This window comes from Lissotriton vulgaris, chromosome 2_1, assembly GCF_964263255.1.
Source record: "Lissotriton vulgaris chromosome 2_1, aLisVul1.2, whole genome shotgun sequence".
Taxonomy (NCBI): Eukaryota; Metazoa; Chordata; class Amphibia; order Caudata; family Salamandridae; genus Lissotriton; species Lissotriton vulgaris.
The window spans coordinates 615750841-615768166 of NC_141687.1; the positions used below are offsets into that span (position 1 = coordinate 615750841).

At 44.6% G+C, this 17326-nt stretch overlaps 1 protein-coding gene across 4 annotated transcripts in view; it reads right to left on the reverse strand.

Annotated features, from left to right (window-relative positions):
• The window catches only part of TMEM234 (transmembrane protein 234), a 79883-nt gene that overhangs the window by 17529 nt on the left and 45028 nt on the right, over positions 1 to 17326 (reverse strand). The window lies entirely within an intron of this gene.

Here is a 17326-nt window from a genome sequence, read left to right on the forward strand (position 1 = left end):
CATTCCCTCAAGGCGTTGCCCAGATGCATACAAAGCCTCAAGAATTACCAGGACACAGGCAAAGTCTCAAGACTTTACCCTAACACAAGCAAAGCCTCAAGACTGACTCAAAGCTACAAAACAGCCTAATTCAGACAAAGCATAATACTTTAATTCGGTTCCTGGAAAATCCCCAAGACCTTACCACATCATATGTAAGGTCATACATTTACCCAAGTTCATGCAGCTGCTCCACACATCTTCCTGACCGAGGAAATGTGCAGAAAGATGACAAAACACTGTGAAAAATTGTAAAACTGTGCCACAGCTCTCACAAAGCCACTACATTGCCTGAGACCAACCCATTCAAGGACATCAGCCCCGATCTCGTGGCTGTCAGTGAAAATAATGTGACGTCACAGTATCTGATAACAAATATTAAAGTGGGTGGGGAGGTCTCAAGGAGGAACATGGGAGCCACGTAACCCAACAACTGGCGCCCTTGGCTACCCTGACCAGCTTGTGACACCCTTGCTTGCTTCTCTCATGTTGATAGTCTGATAATATTCTATTTCATCACTAGGTGAATATGTACTTATCATGCAAGACTGAGGGTGTGTTGTTGGTAAATTACAAGTCGATAGGAGCTGGCAATCATTTCTTGCGAGGACTAAGCCGCTTAACGGGACAATGCATAAAAATCCAAGGCCACCCTTGAGATAGCCCTATACCTGGTGAGTCTCTGCTGGGAAGATGGTACTGAGGAGGGCCAGATATTCACTGTGGCCTATGGGGAATGTGGTCCATGACTTTACTTCTCAACTTGCCTTCGAGCATCATTACTTTGTGAATAGCTTGCAGCATTCCATCCAGGTAAGTCGATGTGCATAGCTTGCAGCATTCCGTCCAGGTAAGTACATTAGCTGTCTCAACCTAGGGAAACCCAATGCAAATCCTTGGGTGACAGAAGACAGTGGTGCCTTTTCGTTTGTGATGTTGGTAACTTGCACTAAGGGTAAGCTATGCTGAATGAAGTGCAGGTAAGAACACCCTGTCAAAGGAAAGATAACTGCAGCCGGAGAAGGTACAAAGATCCCTGACTGTCCTGAGCAAGTAGTGGCATACTACACATCAGCCTCCTGTTTGACATAAACACCAGCCACATGTCGAGTCCTTCATAGAGGCACTTGCATGGCGCAATAATGAAAGTGCTGACTCTATTGATGTGAATAGTATTATTTTCATATCTACAACAAGATTGAGCCCAGGACCTAAACTGGCAGAGCAAAACACTACATTTAGGAAGCTATAAAAGTAAAAAATAACTACATTGATTCTGATCCATGACCACCCTATGAATGATAGCTCAATGACAGAAATCGTGACCAGGAAGCAGAGCAAATCAGACTTTAACCAAAGTTCACGTTGAATTGAATTTCAAGTGAACCAAGATCAGGGACAAAATGATGCTATTGCTACTCTGAGAGCCCCCTTAATGGCTGAGACCCAGAGGGAAGTGTGATTACAAAAGTAAAAAAATTTAAAAAATCAGGAAAAGTTTCATCACATGCTCCCTTCTTCTGGACCTCTATGAGGCCTAGATAAATGAAGACTCATAGGCTGAGGGTGAGATTTCTAATGTCAGATGCTAACCTAGTCGAGAGTAACATTATCGATGAAAAAGATATGAAAGAAGAAGGTAGCCCTCCAAATGAGACTCTTATGATGGGAATACCCGATAGATCATTTTGGCGAAAACTAATTCTTCTAGCCATAGTATCCCTCTAACAAACTACCTTTAATTTTTAGAAGCCTGAATGGCCCAGATTTCTTCACCAGACAAACAAATACAAACAAATGCACTTGTATATGTGCTTGTCTCACACACACGTTTTACTGTCTCCCATAACTTGTTTCCTTTCACATTGCTGCCATTGCCACTTAGATGCCTAAGGACAGCTAACCCTGTTTGCTCAACTAACCAGTGTGGAACGAGTATTTTGCTGCTGCTCCTGGTATTCACAATGTTCCATCTCCAATCTGGCTCTCCTGATGGCTCACTTTTTCTCCTCTTCCAAACACTTTGAGGTTGCTTTGGAGCTACATTCAGCACTGAACAACAACCATCATAATATAGGACAGCTCAGCATGGCATATCATAACATGTCTGTACTCCATTTGAGACCTCCGTGTTTCTGGATGGGCTGCTCCACTCAAGCACCACCAGGGACAAACTCTGTCTTTTGTATACAATCTGATTGGTGCCCATAAGGAAGGAATTTGGGCCGAGTTCATTAACATGAAACTGCGAGCTACAGAAGGTAATAGAAAGTCCAATTGGTCGCACACTGCGTGTCCTACCAGCGTGTTACCCCAAAGCATTATGGTCAATGAAGTAAGCATCAGCGGGTGCGCCTCTGCCAGAGTCTTGAGCAAAAATCACTGTCGCGTTGGCCATCCCTAGACACGTGTTTCGAGGTTGTTACCTCTCGTCAGCAGGGAATAGGCATGTATGTAGGGTTGTTGCGTAGGCTGCCGAAAAATATTCTCAGGTCCGGTACCGCTCGTGACACGCAGGTGCGTAACCAGGGCTCGTCAGCCCCACCGGCTCAAGGGAGCCTGAATATAAAAGAAAGTCCAATTGGTCGCACACTGCTTGTCCTACCAGCGTGTTAACCCAAAGCATTATGGTCCATGAAGTAAGCATCAGCGGGTGCGCCTCTGCCAGAGTCTTGAGCAAAAATCACTGTCGCGTTGGCCATTCCTAGACACGTGTTTCGAGGTTGTTACCTCTCGTCAGCAGGGAATAGGCATGTATGTAGGGTTGCTGCGTAGGCTGCCGAAAAATATTCTCAGGTCCGGTATTTATGACTAAACACAATACGGCTCCCTTGAGCTTTGGGCCGACGGGCACTTGGAAGACGCACCTGCGTGCCGGTTCTGGCATCGAGGCCTTTGACTGTTGTGTGGCGGCCTTCTCTTCCACCCCGAACGATCTTTCTCTACTGATGAGGGAAGTCATCCCGAAACCCGAGACATGTCTCGGGCGATATCCTAAAACCCGGGACATGTATCGGGTCTAGAGATTCATCAGTCCTACAAGTACCGACTTGCACCCACCTGGGTGATCCACTGAAGAACTGCAAGTACCAGAGTCCCGAGGGGCGATCCGGAGGAGGGGCTAGCGGTGTTTGCTCCATTTATGACTAAACACAATACGGCTCCCTTGAGCTTTGGGCCGACGGGCTCTTGGAAGACGCACCTGCGTGCCGGTTCTGGCATCGAGGCCTTTGACTGTTGTGTGGCGGCCTTCTCTTCCACCCCTAACGATCTTTCTCTACTGATAAGGGAAGTCATCCCGAAACCCGAGACATGTCTCGGGCGATATCCTAAAACCCGGGACATGTATCGGGTCTAGAGATTCATCAGTCCTATAAGTACTGACTTGCACCCACCTGGGTGATCCACTGAAGAACTGCAAGTACCAGAGTCCCGAGGGGCGATCCGGAGGAGGGGCTAGCGGTGTGTGCTCCATTTATGACTAAACACAATACGGCTCCCTTGAGCTTTGTGTCGACGGGCTCTTGGAAGACGCACCTGGGTGCCAGTTCTGGCATCGAGGCCTTTGACTGTTGTGTGGCGGCCTTCTCTTCCACCCCTAACGATCTTTCTCTACTGATGAGGGAAGTCATCCCGAAACCCGAGTCATGTCTCGGGCGATATCCTAAAACCCGGGACATGTATCGGGTCTAGAGATTCATCAGTCCTACAAGTACCGACTTGCACCCACCTGGGTGATCCACTGAAGAACTGCAAGTACCAGAGTCCCGAGGGGTGATCCGGAGGAGGGGCTAGCGGTGTGCGCTCCATTTATGACTAAACACAATACGGCTCCCTTGAGCTTTGGGCCAACGGGCTCTTGGAAGACGCACCTGCGTGCCGGTTCTGGCATGGAGGCCTTCTCTTCCGCCCCTAACGATCTTTCTCTACTGATGAGGGAAGTCATCCCGAAACCCGAGACATGTCTCGGGCGATATCCTAAAACCCGGGACATGTATCGGGTCTAGAGATTCATCAGTCCTACAAGTAGCGGTGTGCGCTCCATTTATGACTAGCTACAGAAGGTAATGTTTGGCCTACGTAAACATACAACTCTGCTAAATCAGAAACGTTTGTACATTGTTACACACCACACATCAATTTGCCACAATACTCTTCACTTACCAGTCAGATGAACAAAGAGGAAATGTATTCAGAATAATTAAAAACTAAGAAATACAAATTGTACAAATGTATTCAGATATCATTAAAAACAATAAAAACCATGCATAACATTTTCATCAAAGTCTAGATTATTATCCTGACACCAGCAGGAAAACAAATAGATATGCGAAAATAGTAACAATGTTAATCAATCAATACAATTCATTACATAAAACAAAACACAATTAGGAATATGCTTAGGAAAAATCAGTTCCTATGCCAAGAGAAAAACTACAGTAGTCAAACATAGATCAATTATAGGTAAACAGATATAATTTAAATCATCATTAGGTATAATTGTCTCTTTAGACTTAGTGTAATTTCCTTTTCAAGAGCATCGACGCGTTTCGTGGGCAATTTGTTTAATGCCAACACCTTCTTCAGGAAAACACTGTTTATTCCCAATTATCACAAAAAATATCTGTAATAACTCAAAACAATTGCAATTAAAATAAAAACACAGCTACATCAAAAATACATAACCTCATTGTTCAACCTGATAATGATATTAGTGGCAGAAAAGAGCAAAAAGGGCAAATTAGCAGTCATAACATCCATACACAATACATTCGGAACTAAATGACTGGGCATATGACCTCCGTTAGTAGTAATGCAGGCCGAAAAAATTGTAATAATGGTCTTGCAAAGACATAATTCATGGTACTTAGGAGAGCTCAACTCGATGCACAAATTGTTGTTTCCATCATAGAAAACTAGGATCCCCACCGACCAACACTCTTTAAAGGGTCAGCGGCCCTACATATAACTAATTATATTGTGTCAGACTCGCACACCCAAATTTATCTTGGCTACAAAGGCTCAATAGAATACCTGTAAACTTGGGGCAGAAGCGGCCTCCACAGATAATGGTAACTTTTTGCAAACAATAGTCAGTACCTACATCCAAGCAAGGAGATAAACGGAAAGAGTCCCAATTATAAGTACAGAAAGAATTCTTCTAGCAACTTGACCTAATACCGTACACTGGAGTATGGTATTAAAAACATGTGATTGACGCACCATTATTTAAAAACGTCACAATCAGTATGGCATGCCAAAAACCCTTTTTCAAGGTTACAATCTCGAACTGGAAAAACGAAGAGGCAGTTTAATTTAGCACTAAAGAGCTATTGCCTCAAAAAGGTTCACATCGCCCAAGGCCGGAATGCAATCCAGCCTCTGAATATCCTAATTTCCATACCCCACCTATACTTATATAACAATGGGGGAAGGAGATCTTGATATATGAAACTCTACTTAAAAGATTATATATCTGATTGAGGCAATAGCTTTTTAGTGCTGAATTAAACCATCTCTTCTTTTTTTTCCAGTTCGAGATTGTAACCGTGAACAAGCATTTACAATACAACGGTCTCGCCTTTGCAAAAGTTAGAGCTATTGGCATTGTAAATGACAACATTTTTATTTATGTGTCGGTTTTGAAAACAGATAAATAAATGACATTGTCATTTACAATGCCAATAGCTTAATCTCTCGCAAATGCAAGACCTATTGCATTTGCAGCCACAAACACACACACACACACACACAGAGCCACACACAGACACACACAGAACCACACACGCACACAGAGCCACACACACAGAGCCACACACACACACAGAGCCACCCACACACACAGAGCCACACACACACAGACAGCCACACACACACAGAGCCACACACACACAGAGCCACACACACACAGAGCCACACACACACACACAGAGCCACACACACAGAGCCCCCCACACACACAGAGCCACACACACACACACAGAGACACACATACAGAGCCACACACACAGAGCCACACACACACAGAGCCACACACACACACAGGGCAAAACACACACACAGAGCCACAATGTACAACATGGCTAAAACAATCACATTGACAAAGCCAATAGCTCTTATGTCGGTGATGCCTACTGGGTTTGCCAATGTTTTTTTTTTTGCTGGGACAAGAGTTGTTCCTGCGCAGCCAGAGCCAGTCGACCCTCATCAGCGTGCCGTCTCCCCGGCGACACACCCACAGCCACCCGCCGCCCAGCCAGACGGGGCTGCCGGCCCACCGGACACGCAGGACTCTTCTTCCTCTGCCACGCCACCCGCCAGCGCTCCCTGCGCACAGGTTTGCACGGGTTTCCTAACTGAAGAGAAAGACACGAAAACATGTTTCTAACACAGCCTGCAGCTATCAATATACTGCTCCGTCCTTGCCACTTTTCCAGGGTAGCCCGTGGGTGACGCTCAAACGGGGAAGTGAGATCCGTGTCAGAGAAAACAACAGGCTGGAGACCAGACAGAGTCTCTGGAGTTATCGCAGCCAGGAGGGGTAGACTAGGCGTGACTGGGGCTTTTATGTCACTCTCTACAACTGTGCAGCATGCTTGCTTTCTTTCTCTCGCTCTCTCTCTCCTGCCAGGCTCACTCGTGCCCGCCTCAGTCCTGGGCGCCCTCCCTCGCGACCAGCACTTTAACAGCGGTACAGGAGAGGCAACCCAGCGCTTACACGGCTGAGACTACGTCACGACACCCCATGTTCTCCTGTCTTGCGCTTCTCCCACCCCTTCTCTTTCGTGTTCTCCCCCAAGCCTACTCCCCTACACGAAGATCCCACATTATCCCTGTCATCTCTTTACGGTTCCCCCTCACATTTTCCCTGTACTCTGCCATTTTCTTTCCAATGTCCTCTCTCTCTGCCCTATACCACGCGCCCTGTCCCCGTGCCCCCTCCTTCGCGTGCCCATCGCCCCAGTAATCGCTTCTGGTGTGCCCCTTTATCACCCTGCCCTGTCTCCTGGATAAACTACATGGCGGCGCTAGATGTTGAACTCTCCTCCATAGGGCTGCAGCGCTGAGAGCCGCCCCAAGTCTATCCCACTCGCAATTCTCCTCCCCACCCCCAAAGTGGTGATCGCGGATCGATAAGGGAAATGCTCAAAAACCTTCAAAGTCGGAGATCATACCCTCCAAGTGCGCGTTGAAGGCCGGATCAGACATCTTTCTCACCCTCTCTCGCCCCAAGACAGAAAAAAAGTTTTAAAAACAGTCTCAGAGAAACAAGAACGCCCACACTTTGATTGCGTCCACGAATATTTTCTCTTTTTTCGCCTTGTGCGTTTCCGGCTGGCTTTCTGTGCAGGGACTCGCTGTTTTGTCCTCCGCTGGACACGCTGTGGGTTTCTCCCCCACTCTAGCTGTTTCGCCTTTCTATCTGGCAGAACGGGTAGAGCTGTGCAGGTGTTTGGGGCCCAGGTCGTCAACGAGCCCCCCCCTTCCTGTGTTGCGGGGGACCAGAAATCCAGGGCTGTGGTGCCCAAGGAGCCACGGCTCCTGGGCATGTTTCGTGGCGGGGGCGGTCGCGGAGCAGGAGTGGCATCAGGCGACGTGCAGGTGGACTTGTGTCCGGTTGGCAATGTTGTAGGCGACGGCCGGGTCGAGTACCTCTGGAAGTGCGGGTGGTATCGACGGGGTCAACATAAAATTTTGTCCCATGCCGACCCGGGCTGCCTCGGGTGTGGCCTGTTCATCCGTGCCCACGGTGCAGTGGTAACCTTTAGTTATGTATTTACTCGTCGACTTGATCACTAGTGCAGTTTTCCCACTTCATTACAGAGACTGCCTGGAGGCATGCATGAGCCGTAGCGCAGAACTGCAAGTTGCGGGTCCCGACTGAGGGGTAGAAGTTGCGGGCCATGGGTTGCGACCGCCGGAGGTGTCTGGGCTCGAGGCCCAGGGGTGCTGTTCCCATGGGAACTCATGGGCCCTCCTCGTCACGGCAGGAACCATGGTGCCCCGCCCCAGCAATCAGGTGCCACAAGTGCACGCCGTTTTCCTGATCTCGCAGGAGACCGGACAGATGGGCTAAACGATTTTGAATGATGGTCCAGTTTCAAGAACCGTCGCCAGCTTGCTAATCGTAATAACTGTTCCAATTTTCCAAATAAAATGAGCACATGAACACATAAATAATTGAACATGAGAATCTTAGGCAGTGGCAGTCGGCACAGTAACGATGTTAGGGAACTCTCCGCAGTAGGGGTTGCCACCCACAACGGGGCAAGGCGATGCATGTGACCCATCCTGTAGGTAACAGGAATGCAGCGCGTTCGAAGTTTGTATACCTTGTCAAGTGCAAGCGCTCGCCAGCTCCGTCCCTTTCAGACTGACTTGCTGCTGGCATAAAAGGTTCCTTATCTTCTTTATGGGACCATCTGGACCCATAAATAAGATAAGAAAGCTTTTCCCACAAACGTAAGGCAAGCAACCCAGTTTGAAAAGGACGGGGCTTAGAGAGAAAGAAGAATGTCACTAGGACCTCTTCTCCGAAAGCCGGCCATCGTTTAAGAGGCCAGCCAATGGAAAAGAGGGCGGGGCTTAACCCTCGCTAGTGAAGTTCACTCTAAAACATAAAATCTCACGAGCTCGACTGCGCATGTGCGCAGTATGCCACGCGAGACCTAAAGAGGGTTTTTGGCATGCCATACTGATTGTGACGTTTTTAAATAATGGTGCACCAATCACATGCTTTTTAGAGGTAATACTCCAGTGTTCGATATTAGATCAAGTTGCTAGTAGAATTCTTTCTGTACTTATAATTGGGACTCTTTCCGTTTATCTCCTTGCTTGGATGTAGGTACTGACTATTGTTTGCGTCAAGTTACCTTAATCTGTGGAGGCCGCTTCTGCCCCAAGTTTACAGGTATTCTATTGAGCCTTTGTAGCCAAGATAAATTTGGGTGTGCGAGTCTGACACAATATAATTAGTTATATGTAGGGCCGCTGACCCTTTAAAGAGTGTTGGTCGGTGGAGATCCTAGTTTTCTATGATGGAAACAACAATTTGTGCATCGAGTTGAGTTCTCCTAAGTACCATGAATTATGTCTTTGCAAGACCATTATTTAAAAAATTTCGGCCTGCATTACTACTAACAGAGGTCATATGCCCTGTCATTTAGATCGGAATGTATTGCGTATGGATTTTATGACTGCTAATTTGCCCTTTTTTCTTTTTTCTGCCACTGATATCATTATCAGGTTGAACAATGATGTTATGTATTATTGATGTAGCTGTGTTTTTATTTTAATTGCAATTGTTTTTATTTATTACAGATTGTATTGTGATAAGTGGGAATAAACAGTTTTTTCCTGAAGAAGGTGTTGGCTTTAAACAAATTGCCCACCAAAACATGTCAATGCTCTTAAAAAGGAAACTACATTAAGTCTAAAGAGACAATTATACATAATGATGATTTAAAATATATATGTTTACCTATAATTGATCTAGGTTTGACTACTGTAGTTTTTCTCTTGGAATAAGAACTGTTCAGTTCAGTGAATTTATATTTCGATGATAAAAACCATTATAAAAATACAGGTTATAAAAATTCATTACATTACAATACTGAACTATATATGAGTTTAAAAACATAAAAACAGATACATAACTAGTAAAATTCATATAGAGAATACACATTTTATATCCATCATAGCTTAATCCTGTGTGTTCCTTAGCCTAACAGCAATTTTTAGAAAACTTATCACAGAACATAAAGTGCGAGTATCACTTGCTCTTTGTAAAAAGAGTAATGCAGCTTTAGCATGATGCAATTTTTTCTCTCTTAAAATATCAACTAGGAAACTGCGCCTAGGGGCCTGATAAAAAGGACAAAGAAGTACAAAATGAAGGGTGTCCTGCGGAGACCTATTGTCGCAGCGGCAGGCACCCTTCTGCTCAATCGTTACGGTAAAACCAGAGGGATAAGATAATATATTATGTAACAGATTCAGCCTAAAACGGCACATTAGAAACCTGTCCTGCTGATTGTGAATCAGCCATAAATAGGGTTCCATACCCACCCCGTTGTCAATTAAGGAATGGCCCACTACTGAACGCTTTGATGACTCGGTACCTGCTCTCCTCATGTTATAATTTTCCATCAGCAGTTTCCTGACTAGTGGTTTACAATTGGAGTTTATCGTGGAGGGATTACTAAAAAGAGTATGCTGGCCAATGGACTCTAATGTACTTTTCACAAAATTTAGCCATGGAATATGCAGGCCCTTATCCCTTTGCAGACAATCTGAAACAATTTCTCTACTCAGCCCCGCCTCTGGATTGACCCAGATTCTGAGCCATGCCATAATTGGCCTCATTTTTTATCAAATCTGTGATGTATGGGGTACCAAGTTCCCTATGGGCAATCTCAGGAGGAGTAGCCTGAGAGATCTTTAGGATTGTCAGGAGAAATTTATCTTCCTCCAGCTGTAATTTTTTTGTGTCCATAAAGCCCCAAACCTCGGCACCGTATATAGCCTTTTCCCGTGCTTATCGAGCCATATAAACACATCACTTGTTCGGGAGACCAGCGGCCCAGCCTACATGCAAAATTTAAAATGGCGCCATTTGCAGAAACCAACTTCATACAACGTTCCTCAATTAGGGAGCTAAACTGAATCCCACCATCGAACAAAAGACCCAGGTAGGGAAAAGTGCTTACAGAGTCCAATCTGTGATTCCCTATTTTAAACGTAAATTTCTTAGAGGGCTTTTTACCTGCCACCATGATGAAGGACTTGCTTAGGTTCACCGATAGGTCTAGATTTTCCATGAACTTAACAAAACCGTCCACAAGATATTGGAGACTCCTGCCTGTTCGTGCAAGTAGGACCGCGTCATCCGCGTACAACAGTACCGGAATTTGACGCGTTCCTACTTTGGGGCAGTCTACTTCCATTGCACTGAGGGTATTTTCAAGCTCATTGATGTACAACGAGAATAAAAAGGGTGCAAGGATGCACCCTTGCCTTACTCCACTTGTGCAGGGAAAAGGGTCAGTCAGTCCCCCCTCCCTGCTAAAGCGGACCCTAGCAGTGGTGTTCAAGTGCAATTCTTTTAAAATAATTATGAGACCCGGGTCAATTCCCAAATCAAACATCATGGCCCACACTTATTCCTATTCACATTGTCAAAGGCCGCTGCCAAGTCCATAACCCCATATAGACAGTGCCATTGCTAGCTTTAGTATACTTAGCGGCTAACAAGTACAAATTAAGGCACTGGTCACTGGTTGATTTACCCATTCTAAACCCATACTGTGTATCAGCTATAGTGTGTTTCTCTTCCGTTCAGGCCATAAGACGGTTCAGTACCACCTGGCCTAATATCTTAGCTGAGATGTCAATTAGCGATATAGGTCTATAGCATTTTGGATCATCCCTACTCCCTTTCTTGAAGATAGGGACAATTAATACTGTAGACCAAGATCGGGGGAGGCTTGATTTAATAGCCGCATTTAAAACCCTCGTCAGAATTGGCGCCCACAGGTCAGTGTTACTTCTGTATAGGTCTGGGGGGGTCCCATCGGGCCCTGGGGCTTTATTCGGGGTCAGGCCTTGAATTGCCTTAGTTACCTCTGTTAATGAGAGCTCTACTTCTGAGCACCGTCTACCATCCCAGCCCCCTTCTTGAATAGTTTCCTTGCTATTGTTATAGAGACCTTCAAAGTGGGTGACCCATTGCTCAGGGAGGATATTAGTGCTAATGACCGGAGCATTACAGTCCTGAAAACAGGGACTGTTTACAATCCTCCAAAATTCTGTGATGTTCCCTATTTTCTCCTGCCTCTCTTAAATCAGCCCAGACTTCTGCTTGAAGAGTAGTTTTCCTCTCTTTTACCTTTAGTTTATACCGTTGTCTGCATCTAGCTACTTCGACCTTGTCCCTAGGTTTATCTTTCAGGCTTGCTTTTAAATTCCTTAAAGCTCTAGAACAATTGGTATCAAACCATCTTGGCTGTATACTGATCTTTCTCGGGCCCTTTGCTATCAATAAGGAGTCTGCCAGTTTGGTTAACGACCCAAAAGTCGCCACTAGCTCAGTACCCTCTATTGAAGGATCTAAGCAGTCCTCGACATATTTTTTGCCTTTTTCTAGTAGTTTGCTGTAAAAATCATGCGAGTTGATTTTCGCCCATCTTAATCGCCTCCCTTGGTCCGTGGGCCTCAGAACTATATCTTCATGCTTATTCCTATCCAGGCGACCCATGTAAAATAATACTAGCATTAAGGGGTTATGATCGCTGAAGGAACTCCACTCAGTTCTAGCTTCTAAAATCCAGTTTTTGGCAAAGACGGATATCATTATAAAGTCTATAATAGAGGAGCATCCCCTTCCTTTAAATGTTGGGATAAGCGTGCCCTCAGCACCAGGGGCAATCAGGTCGATCGTGTGTGCCAACGAATGGGAGTCTAGTACCTTAGTTATTACCGTTCCCTCCTTACTATGCTCCAGGTGTGGCCCCTTCTTAATTGGGCACGCATCCCAGTCAGCTGTAACAGGGATCAGGTTTGGACAAAGGTGACAATTTAAATCTCCCAGAAGTACCACAATTGGTTCTCCCCCCTCCTTCCTGTGTTCGGCTTCATAAGTGAGTCTGCCATCTAATTCTTGCAGGATTTACAACCCAGTTCACCCCTTCACACCGCTTTCTTATGAAGTCTCCCACTCTGTTACCCACTTATGCCCATTCCCCCCTCACATCTTTCTGCAATCGTCCATCTGCATATCTCGCACTTTCCCACAATTACAACTGAACATATGTAGCCATCGCTCTGAAGAGAGGCCAAGGACTGGAGGTGCATACAGTCTGTACACATTTAGAACCAAACGGCAGACACTGTGAGAAAGTCGCACTGCCTTCTGTCTCAGCTTGAGAGCTCTCAGTGGTGCACCTTGAACCGCCCACACACATAACCGAGCTCTCTCAGACATCTGGAGGCGTCTCAGTTTAAAATATGCACCATTATAAAAGAGTCATTTGGTGTATCAAAACATTACAGAAACACAACACCTTGAAAAAGCAAATACTCCCAGGGAATGCAAGATAAAGTAAAACATGTGACACGTAAACAGAGATTGCATCGCTAATACGGAATATCGAAATGCTTTTTACAGTCATTGTTGAGAAAACAATTAGGGTTTTTGCTAGTAAAATTACGGACATGAATATAGAGCCAGATAGCAGCCAGTTTTAAAGACAGATTTCAATTGCTACTGGGTTTGAGACTTAGCAAGGCCCACCCCCACCTAAAGTCCTGGTGACAGCCCTGGTTTATTTCGTGTCTGCTATAAAGGTATTCTAACCCATCTCCACACCACTCATTAAGCTGCATTCTAGGACCTCAAAGTTTCACTAAAATAAAGCACTGCTCCCCCGCACAAGCACACAAAGGCAAACATTTTAACCACAGCAATTAAAAGATTGGAAAGACGCCTCGTGCGAAGCCTTGTTTCTCCAACAAGTTCGCCAACCTCATTTGTTACAGTGACTGCCTAGTTAAAGGCTGTTTTGGGAAAGTTAGGATGCACAGAAGTCTCTTCTGCGAGCCAGCTCACTTTCTCGCGCTCCCATTGGTGCAAGCGCGCACACACACATGACAGCTCGGTGAAATGAGTATTAGATTTTTTTCCAAACCTATGGCCTTTTTAATCAGACTCTGTGTGGCTTGTTCACTGAATGCTAGCCCCAAAATAGTGCAGCCTGCGGCGGACCAAACCCCCCTCTCCCAGCTGCGCCACTGCACATGGGTCCATCAGCCTGTAGCTGCAATTTCGTACAACGTGCTCGCGGCACCCCTGGCACCTCATTACGGCGCACCGGGGTGCCGCGGCGCACAGTTTGGGAACCACTGTTATACATGGTTTTTATTGTTTTTAATGATATCTGAATAAGTTTGTACAATTTTTATTTCTTAGTTTTTAATTATTCTGAATACATTTCCTCTTTGTCCATCTGACTGGTAAGTGAAGAGTAGTGTGGCAAATTGATGTGTGGTGTGTAACAAGTGTACCCAAAGGGGGTTTCCCTGTTGACTTTGGTCTTTATTGGCACCCTACCCCTTTGGTTGTTGGGTCCCTCTCTCTTGATTTAGAGAAGATTTAATCAGGACCAGCTATTTTTAGTGACTAATCGCCCTTTCTGGTGAGCTGAAAATCCTCTAACTTTAGTAACAGAAAAAAAGTAAATGTAGGAAGTCAAACTGACTTTTGACCTCTGTCTCTGAAACTGGAGCAAATGTGACCAGATAAGATTTAAAGGCATTTTTATTGCTCACAAAGTGAAAAAGCAATAAAAGATTTCTTTAAATCTTCTTATCTTGTCACAAGTGCTAGCTTTCAGAGACAGAGATCAAAAGTCAGTTTGTATTCCTTTGTTTATTTTTCTTTCTTCGACTGAAGTTAGAGGATTTTGTAAAGTGTACTGTGTGACAATTAAACTGTGCAAATCATATGAAATGAAAGGCTTTAAGATGTCAGGCTTTTTTTAACACAGCACTGAAATAGCTAAGTAAACTGTGCAAACATTTCAAATATATTTCACTAGTTATGAAGACACATTTTTGTAATTCTGTGGTGAAAAAATATGTTTATAGGATCCAAACAAATTAGAACACTTTACTTGGTGGTGGGCAAATTTCAAAATCTTTTGCTGAAACCCAATTTCCAAACATTGTTTATGCGCTATTATCAGTAAAACTACGTTACTTGGAACGTTTTGTGGCCATTTCAATGGAAAATATGCTATCTGTAAATGATAGTGCACTACCACATCATGCTTTAGTAATATATTTATGAAAAGTGAGTTTTTAAACATGAACTGGGAATTATTACTGCTTCAGCCCAGATGAGAATGCTAGTAGTGAACTAAGAGGCAAGCCAGCGATCATGTGTACCCTATATATGAGCTCGATTCTTGCTATACATGGAGCAAAGATTTAGTCTAGTAAATAAAACGTTTTTTTTTCAGCAGAAATAGTGAACTTGCACATTTGAAGGTGCTCTCTTATGTGGTACTAAAGAAAAAGGCAGCTCCATAAGACAAAATATTTGCATAGGATCAGACAATTTGAGACCAGTTCACGGGTCAAACACATTACAGTTAGGTCAAATAGATTATTCAAGTTACTAGACCTGCAGGCCTAGTAACATTTTATGATTTTTGAGCCCTAAGAGGGATTAGTTTGAAGCAGCTGGAGGGGTGGCCAAGAAGATAATGATGGAGCAGTATCAAATTTGGGTCTGAGAAATTGCATTTCTAAATTATTGCAAAAATAAAGTGGTCTCCTGTGAAAGATGGGAGGCACTGTAGGCTTCTAGATCATAGTAGGAGACAATCTATAACTCGAAGTGAAAGGTTTGCTCACTTGCAAATGTTTGAATTAGTTAAATTGCTATCAGATGCCACTGAAACCAATACAGCCTTGGCCTATCACTGAAACATAGATTAATGGAAAATCTGCCAGTGTGGATGGTCTATGGACAAAACTGCAAAGACCTAATATGGTAACATTATCTCAAATTTGATATTTGCAAGAGGTGGACCGGACTCATTCATCACATGATATCATTGTGTTGGAATTGAGCTTTGACATTACTTCAAACCTTGATGTTTGCAATGAGGAGTCCTGTCTCAGTCATCACATATTGTGATGGAATTGAGATTGGAAAAATCGGTTCTTCAGCTTTTTGGGTAGTTCAAAGTAACAGGTACAATGCCTTCTCTGGCTTGGACATTTAGTCTGGACTGTTCCCTTGAGATACAGGGTCAAGACTGATTTGCATATGGCTGGGTCTAAACTGGGTGGCTTGGTGAGCAAAAGAACGATGGATTTAACGCAGATCTCTTGACTGGGGGTGAATCTATGATTTATTCAGCATTCTGTCCATCATTTGTTTATGTAGCACTCAGAAGAAAACAGTGACTCAGTTCCAGAGGAAGAACAAGGAGAAGAAATCTTGTCTATCCTTTTTCTATTAGAGAAAGTAATCAAAGGGTATCATAAAGAACTGGCTATAAAGTGTGTTAGTATTTGGGTTTGAACTTCACATTTCAATACAGATTGTTAAAAATTTTTATTAGGTCTACCCAAGCAAATTTCTGGAGACTCTGAGTTTGCTAAATACATATCTCAAACTTCAGATGAATCAGAATTATTAGAAAGTTATAAGATTTGTAGTGGAAGATTAACATTTCCTAATTTGTACCCACCTATTTCGTTTCAAATCAGATACCAGTGCATTAACCGAAATAATGGCTACAATGCTGGTACGGCTTTATCGGATGAACATTCTCTTATACCCTTTCATGGAAAGGTTGAGATAAATTCTGCTTCTAGGGGTCAGACAGTGGAGGGCATGAAGAGAGCCATACCAGGTATTGAGGGCATCAGTGAATAGCTCTCTTGGGGGCTGGAGATTCAACGCGAATTCTCCCACAATTATGTCAGATGAAAATGGTCTTGGCTGGGATGCAACTCTAGAGAACAGGTTGCTACATGGCACATGGAGATGCAGGAAAGGAGTTCTTCATCACATTAGAAGGAACTAGAGGCCATTTGTTTGGTTTTGTTGGAATATGCAAATGCTGTGTGGAGGAAAGTGGTACTAAACAAAACCAAAGGAGATGATGGACGGAGTGTTAAACATTGCAAGCACTCACCCCCAGTCAACTGATCTGGGTTTAATCCATCATCATTCTTTAGCTCACTCCGCCACCCCAATTCAGAAATGGCCGTATGCAAATCAGTCTGACCCTGTGCCTCATGGGAACACTCCAGCCTGCACTGCCAAGCCATGTCTTCCCTGGACCGGAAACAAGCATCCTGGGACCGGTTTCTGGCTAATCAACCATCATCAGCCAGGCTAGCTTGAATCCAGTGGCAAAGTGAGCCAGGGGCCCACGTCTGGGCATACCCTGCCAACTTAAAGCGAACAAAGCAAAACCAAAGGGGATGATGTACGGAGTGTTGAACATTGCAAGCACTCACCCCCAGTCAACTGATCTGGGTTTAATCCATCATCATTCTTTAGCTCACTCCGCCACCCCAGTTCAGACATGGCCATATGCAAATCAGTCTGACCCTGTGCCTCATGGGAAAAGAACAACCCAACCTGCCAAGCCATGTCTTTTATGGACCGGAAACAAGCATCCTGGGACCGGTTTCTGGCTAACTAGCCGTCATCAGCCAGTCTAGCTTGAATCCAGTGGCAAAGTGAGCAAGGGGCCCACGTCTGGGC